Source organism: Nestor notabilis, unplaced genomic scaffold (genome assembly GCF_000696875.1).
Source record: "Nestor notabilis isolate BGI_N333 unplaced genomic scaffold, ASM69687v1 scaffold5522, whole genome shotgun sequence".
NCBI classification, from domain to species: domain Eukaryota; kingdom Metazoa; phylum Chordata; class Aves; order Psittaciformes; family Psittacidae; genus Nestor; species Nestor notabilis.
Genome location: NW_009917786.1, coordinates 41,701 through 49,913, shown reverse-complemented (window position 1 = coordinate 49,913; position 8,213 = coordinate 41,701).

The window sequence follows — 8,213 nt, the reverse complement described above, 5'->3', positions numbered from 1 at the left end:
GTGACGATGACAGCCAGTGGCGGGAACAGAACTCTGCATCTGTGGAAATCCTGCCACACGATCCACTCCTGAGGAGCAAAGCGGAGCAGTGGTCTTCGGCTGATGGAATAATGAACAGAAAAGTGGAGCCTTCAAGGTACTTGTGGGTCCTGGGGCCCTCCCCGCGCTGGGGAGGGTGAAAGGAGGCTGGCAGTGTTTTGCTGTGCTGTGGTCACACCCTGGCTGTCCAGCAGTGCTTGCTGCTCCCCTGAATGGCTGAGGAGCAATCTCAGAGCTCTTGTTGTATTCCTAAAACAGAACCTCATTACATTCTAGTGGGGAGTCTCTCTGAAAACAGAAAGATTTTTTCTGCCAAATACCAGGACCCTAAATAAGAATGAGAGTGCAACTGGAGTCACAAACCCCTCAGGTCTCTTCTTTCCCATTAAAGCCCTAAACCCAGGCAACATATATCTGAGTTTTATCTTCATCCTTTCCATGGTATTATCTTGCATTAGTAGTAGTAACCTTTTTAGGATGTATTTTCATTTTGTGAGTATCCTACTATGCAGAGAGACAGGCAAGTATGGTATCCACATAAGAGTCTGTTTGCAGTGAGGGGAAAACGACATCTGGAGAAGGTAGGTGCCATTGAGCTCTCGAGCCTCAGAAAATACTTTTTTCCTAGGATCTTCGGGGGGAGTGTGTGTTTGCATAGATCAGTAATAAATGCCCAGACTATTAAACTCGTTTTAGGGTGTCAGATGTTCTTCTGCCATTACGCCCATGCAAAGTCAGGACACCCTACAGCAGGGAGTTGAGTAACAGCACTTGGCAGCAGACGGTAGGCACTGAATGCTGCTATAATCAATGAAGGTTTATGCAATAAATGGCTCATAGTAGTATTTAAATCTCAGATGTCTGTGGAAAACATCAACTTGAAGAACCTTCTGTCCTCATTACTTTAGCGTGTGTTATTCAAACTGAACACAGAGCATCGTGGACTCTGAAGTTCATTTAAAGCCTGTGCAAAGTTACAGATTCAAATTCACATTTAAAGCACCAAAGAAAACAAAATGTGACTTTCAAAAACTGACTGTAAGTTCTAGTTTTAAAGGCAGTAATGAAATGCCCATGAAAGGGAACTATGTATCATATCCTCTTTTGCTGGTTTCAGACATACTCCTTGGCTTGGAGAAAAACAAACCCAAAGAGTTGGGAAAGCCATTACAGGAGAGATGGTTTTCAGTTTGTTGAGGTTACACAAGTCTTGCCCTGAATGCTCTTGTTCTACAGGAGACTAAGTGGTATCTTAAATGTGAGGCAGCCTCTCCAGGTGCAACAGCCAGGAAGGCAATAGCAAGAATCCAGTAAAAGGCAAACAAAACCCAAAGAAACCCAGTCTTGGTCTGCCTAGGAATAAGATTTTTCTTTTACCTACCTGACCTTATCTGTGGAAACAATACTTGCAGTACTAGCATTTTTCACTCATTCAGAGAATGAGTTTCCTTCTACAGACTCTTGCTTGCCATCTGCACTTTGCTTTCCCTTGCATAGTCTGAGTTTATTTTTCCTGAGAATCAATGAGCACAGAACCAAATAGCGCAGTTCAGGGGAAACTGCAAGCCTCATTCTTACAATAGGCATTACATCTCACTGTACCTGAGGAGAAACTCTATGTTTTGATAGATTTATATGTTAAGTGCCAGTTTAAAAGGTGGCACAGAGGTTCAAGTATATATGACCTATTGGAAATGAGCGATGAAGTCTCTATAGAATAGTTAGGGTTGGAAAGGATCTTAAGACCATTTAGTTCCAGCCCCCTTCCATGAGCAGGGACACCTTTCACTAGACCAGGCTGGAGCATTCTTTGGGCAACCCATTCCAGTGCCTCACCACCCTCACTGTAAAGAACTTCTTCCTTATATCTAACCTAAACTTCCCCTGTTTAAGTTTAAACCCATTACCCCTTGTCCTACCACTACAGTCCCTGATGAAGAGTCCCTCCCCAGCATCCTTGTAGGCCTCCTTCAGCTACTGGAAGGCTGCTACAAGGTCTCCACGCAGCCTTCTCTTCTCCAGGCTGAACAGCCCCAACTTTCTCAGCCTGTCTTCATAAGGGGGGTGCTCCAGTCCTCTTATCATCCTCGTGGCCCTCCTCTGGGCTTGCTCCAACAGCTCCATGTCCTTGTGTTGGGGGGCCCAGAGGTGGATGCAGTACTGCAGGTGGGGTGTCATGAGAGCAGGGTTAGAGGGGTAGGATCACCTCCCTTAACCTGCTGGTCACGCTCCTTTTGATGCAGCCCAGGATATGGTTGGCTTCCTGGGCTGTGAAAATATGCTAAACTTCAGGCTCCCAGCCAGACAAGTCTGGCCTCTCCATACAGTTTTCTTGCTTGTAATTCTTTGGACATTTTTAAGATTGTCTTTTAAGTGTTCGTGTTGCCAGCAGTTGATGTGGAAGCCCAGCCTTAAGCTGTTTAAATCCACAGCAGTCCTTCGGCTGAGCTTCACAGCTGTCCAGAAGATCCATAATGTCTGGTACTTGGCTGGTACAATGGTCTGATAGAGTCTGTCACGCAGTCTGGATGACTTCCCCCTCTTTGTCTGGGCACCTGGACCACTCCTTGGGCTGATTCCCTGGGTGTGAGTGACCCACAACACCCACGCTCTGGGGACTCCCTGCAGCACATCCTGGCATCAGCTCCACAAAGGGACTCTGCTGCTAAACTGTTGTAGGTCCTTTGGGTCTGTTGTTAACTTCCTGCATCACGAGCTGGTCCTTCCCAGAGCACCACCTCCTCCACATCCAGCGTTTTGGCTTTCCACTTTGCATATGCTGGGGTTTGAATGCACAGGTAAATTTGGTAAAGGGTCTGAAAACCAGACTTTGCTTACAATGGCACGTATAGAGCATATGCAGAACCAAACAAAACTCACCTCTTCACAGGAAGACTTTTGCCATCTTGCTTGGGCCTGCCATTAAACCGGACACCCTCTTACTAAACGGGGCCTCCCTGTCTCTAGGGCTGTAAACCCTGGGTGATCAAAAATCACGAGCTAGGTTCTGTCAGGAGAATCAAAGTGAAAAGGCTGCACCCCAGTCACCAAATTATATATATAAAAAAGTCTGAATAGTGGGGTTTTTTTAAAAATCTGTGCCTTTATTTTTACTTTTAAAAGAATTCTTCTGTCCTTCCTTTGCACTGTTTGTGCATCAGTTTTATGTGAAAAGCCAACATTTAACACATCCAGTTATTAACACCTTGTTTTGTTGGCTCAAGTAGGGATTCTGCTCATGCTGAAGACAAGGGAAAATCCATGTCACACAGCAGTTTGGGTTTCCTTCTCTATCTTAGCCTCATCTCTCCCTATACTTGCTCATGTGTGAGGGTTCTAAAATGAAGATGGAGGTATATTCTTTATGCACCCACTGGGAAATTGTTTTTCAATACATATTTATGTGAACTGCAAACATCTTTAAACGTAAAGTTGTCATTACAGTGTCAACCATCTTGCTAACTGCTGGAAAACCCCTAACCTAAGCAGTGCTTTTTATAACTCAGCACATTAATTATATTTAGAATCCTTAATTATCTCTTTTCCATAGTCAACTCTAATAAATGCCAAACATTTAAAAATAATTTTAAATAATGCTGCTTTCTTTGCATATTTTCAATCAACTGCACAAATATCTAAATTAGCTGGTGATTACACGTCATTTGGTTTACTTTTGAAACTGGTAATTAATTGCCCAATGTAACACTTCCTTTTTTAGTCTCCATTGTCCCTCTCCACCACTGCCCTGGGACCCACTCTTAGGTGCTGGTTTGGGGTCCCAGCTTTCCTTTGTCCCCCTCTCCGTACTCGAGCTATCCGGGCACCTCTCCTCATCCCCCAGCCCATGTGGAGGTCTCATCCCCAGTGAACATAGGAGGTGGTGGCTGAAGCTATAGGACACCTCCTCCACCATCCATCCACACCTTACTATTCTGGGTGGCTCCACTAACTGCAAGGGAAGCACTCAATGTTTTAGAAGCAATTTCAATTGGTAGTAGCTGCAAGGTGTTTGGTAGCTGTAGTCTCTGGGTCTCAGTGTGTGAGCTACTCCAACCAGGCATCTTCTTCTTGGGAATATTTGACTGTATCAAATCGTCGCACTCGCCAGGCAGCTGTAGATAAAAGAGGAACACAACTAAACTGCAGTAGAAATGGTGAGCAGCAATACGTTTAACACTCAGTCATACACATATATTAATCCTTTCACTTGTACACACTGTCATCAGTCATACTAATTAACTAATTGACCAAAAGGATGCCTTTTTAATTAAGAATTTTCACTACACATGCTTTTTAAATTTACAAACTTCTGTTGTAAAATTGTCTTTAAAGAAGTTTTAATTTATCATACTCTCTGCCTGGAAAGTAAAAATTAAAAAGAAACAAAATACCTTAGTTTATTTTTCTTTTATTTTTCCTTTTTTTTTAAGATACACCACACACACACATATTTTAACTAAAAATATGTCACCCCAACAGATCAATATATTTTTTATTAACATTTCTTGTTATGCTCAAAAATTTTCAATGAAATAAAATTCTATCCAGTAGAAAACTTTAGGGAAGAAGAATCACATCCCACTTACTTACATTAAAAAAAACCCCAAACATTTTATATGACTGACATTTTTAGTAGTCAATAGTTTTCATTTGGTTTTAAGCTGGTTTTTATTGTGGGAGGGAGACAGAGGATTGAGGGAGGCAGATGAAGAGGACTAGGAGTGTGCAGGGAGACTTCTCAAATAGAAAGAGAAAGAACATCAGAGAGAAATTCAAACACTCAACGTTTTCACTGGTAACTTCATTTCTCCTTTTGCTTTGCTGGTACACATAGACTCCCCATGTGGAAAACGGGTGATGCTACTGAGCTGTCTTCAGAGAAACGGGATGATGCATGAAGGGGGAAAAAAACCCAATGTAATATCTTCCTAAAAATTAGAATGAACAGCTCGTTCCAGACAGTTTCATGTTTGTTAGAACTTCTCTTCCTGAATAACTGCTGGATTTTCTTCAAGGCAACCTTCTGAAGTGATCTGCCCAGGGAGGGCCCACCTTCCTACCTATCCTGTTTGGGCTTGCTTAATGTACATATTACACAGCATTTCCTGATGGGACAGAGATGAGGCATCACAAGCTATGTGGGAGCTCTGCTATGTCCCTTTGTGTGGCCTCAGGCTGCTCACTTAGGCAGGGAAGGTGGGACCTTCATTGCCTGCTCACCTCTGTAAAACACTTTGACCACTTTGGGTGAAAAAGCAGTGCTTTTATTTGGAGATAGCTCTACTTTGGCTCTGTGGTGGGAAAAAAAAAGTCAATAAAACAGGGACTGAGTTTGCCCTTGGGGTAGTCAAAAAGAAGATGAATATTTGAAGATAGTTGAAGAAATATTTTTTGGCAGATCATCGGATGTGAAAGAAGGAAAGTGGAAGCAAAGGGGAAATAAACCTAACAGGAACAGAAAAGAGATTTGTGTCTTGGGGCTTCTTTTTCTGTGCCAGGACTTCTGTGATGCAGGTCTCCACCCTCTTACCATCCTTCCAATTGCTACGTACTGGGGATTTCCCACTGTTATTGGAGTGAAGAGTCTCCCAAGGATATGTCTGAGCAAACTCCATCAAAACCTGACAGGCCAGAGAGCCTCTATGGCTCCTGTGAGTGATGAGCCTGGAGCAATGCTGAAGACAGCCAAGAGCCAGAGAACGAAGGATATTGAACCACAGATACAGGCAGATGAGGAGGAAACAAAGCCCCTCAAATATTGTCCCGGTGTCTGCCTCCTGCAGCATCTAAGAGTCAACAAACAGCTAGGAAAAATCCTAACAACATGGAAAATTCAGGATAGATGCTTGAATGGATGAGGAGTGGGAAAGCTGGTGATCAGAAAGAAAACACCGATCCTGGCACCATGATAATGCCAAGTTACTGTTCTACTGAAAGGACTGAGAATAAAAGTAAAGGACAAAGTACCTATTCTAGAAACAAAAGTTATTTCATCTCTGTCAGCAGAAAGGCAATGTACTATGTGTCAAGAACTCCTTAGGCTTCTTCATTACTATAAGAAAAATAGTAACACCTTTATACAGATGGGTAAACTAATTGCCAAAGGAATCAAGCTTCCTGCTGTCATCACGCCATATATCTAACTCATACCTAGGCATGGATCCCCTGCACAACAGGTCACTCACATGTCAATTGTGTGTCAGTTGTTAAGAAAATTTTGGTTATAAAGAAGGACTATAAAATTCACCCAGCAGAAGATGATTGCCAGGCATCCATGCCATCCATCCCTATCCAGTCCATGGTACCATTAGTCTGTTGCGAGGAGTTTCCAAAGACTGGCACATAAAATCTTCATTCACAATCTGCAGAAGAGGTTTTTTGAATTCTGATTGTATCCCAGAGTTATCTCCTTATGTAGCCCCCTTCATGACCAAAACTGTGGGTACACACTTCGGTTTTGCTTTTCCTATGACGTGGCTGTTAATGTTTGCACAAAGTGGGCGATGGTGTCAATATTACCTCCTGGGTCTTTCTCGTTTTCTTTGTTTTGAGCTCATTCTGTACTGCGTTAATAGCAAGATGCAAAGCAGCAGAGGCTTAGACCAACTGACGACCTGTTCATGTAAGTGCATCTCTGCATGTTGGTATTTCTGCCTCTGATTTCTTCAACCTGCTTTTCCCTGTGGGATTATACTTTACGTTATGTTATAAAGCTGACGTACATTTCTCCTATCCCAGGGTTATTTGTGCTGGATTGCAGCTGTAGAGAAAACTCAAAGGATAGATGTGCAACTAAACAGCTCAGACGAGACACAGACGGCTACGAAATACATTATTAAGTAAAATGACATTTGATTTGTACCTTTTGACATTCAAGGGAGCACAGCTATGGGCTGCCTTGAAAGCCTCCACACATCGATAGTTTTTCTGTTGCTAGGAGGAAGGTTTTTGAAGTGGGAGGAGAAGCAGAGACCCTCTAGTCAACAGAAGGATCCTCATGTAAGGGTCAAGAGGGAGCACAACTCAGAGAGAAAAAAATTCAGCTGACCATACTGTGCTATTCTCTATTCACTTTAATACCTACACTTAATGATATGCTTTAAAGCAAAACCTCCGGAATGTCAGGAGTTTTTGTCCCATGGTGACATCCCATGTAGAAGGAATCTCCTGAGTTCTCCCTTTAAAACAGAAAGATGAAATAAAAAAAATTTGCCTTGGAGAAATTTCCCCTGGATTTGAGCTTGTTGGTGTGTTGTTTACTCAAATGATTTACGGGCTGGAGATTAGTGAAGTCATAGCAACACAGAAATTGCCAAGTGAAAATAAAACCAGCCCTGTGTACTCTTACTGAACATAATCAAGGAAGCAGCTGACAAACAGGATTTTTTTTCCCTGCTACGCAGAGACTTTGTATGAAACAAAGCCGGTTCTCACCTTTCAAAACTCTTTGAGCAGTGTCTGGCATTCCAATAACTGGTGTGATTAATCTGACTTCACCAAATAACAGGGTATTTTGTATCCTGCCATACCCTATGTACAGCCCACAAAGACTTGTTTCCTTCTGGAGAACTGAATGTGTTGTTATACTAGTGTAGCACATCAAAATGGCAGTGCCACTTCCCACTGAGGAAAAAGAGGGCAGAGTAAACTTTACCTGGTTACTCTAAATGTTTGTGGGTTCAATCATTGCACAAAACTTCTTTTCCAGACCCCGCAGAAGAGAACCCTCTTATTTTACTTTTTTGCATAGCAGCGTACACAACAGGATGATGTTTGTGCTGGCTGAAGTTGCTGCTGTAATGCAGTTAATAGCTCACTCCAGAAAGACCAGGCTTGAAATCTGAACTTGGGACTGGTGTGGACCTTGATGGCTTCTTTTGGCACATTCGTGAGTGGCCCTGTGAGAACGCCACAAGGTTTTGGGATCACTTAGATTATAGTGGAATTACTTATTTTCTTGTATGCAGAGAGTTTCCCTTTATGTAAATCCTATCCAGTGAAGGTAGGTAAGTAGAGAGGAATCAAGAGTGTCCATGAGCCTGGAAACCAGAGGAAAAACAGATAACTGCACTTACGAAAGCTGCCAAACACTAGCCCAGTGCAAGATCAGGAGAGATGTATGTCAAGACCAGTGAGAGGAGCAATTTGTTGAGTGGCAATTTAGGGGCAGAAAG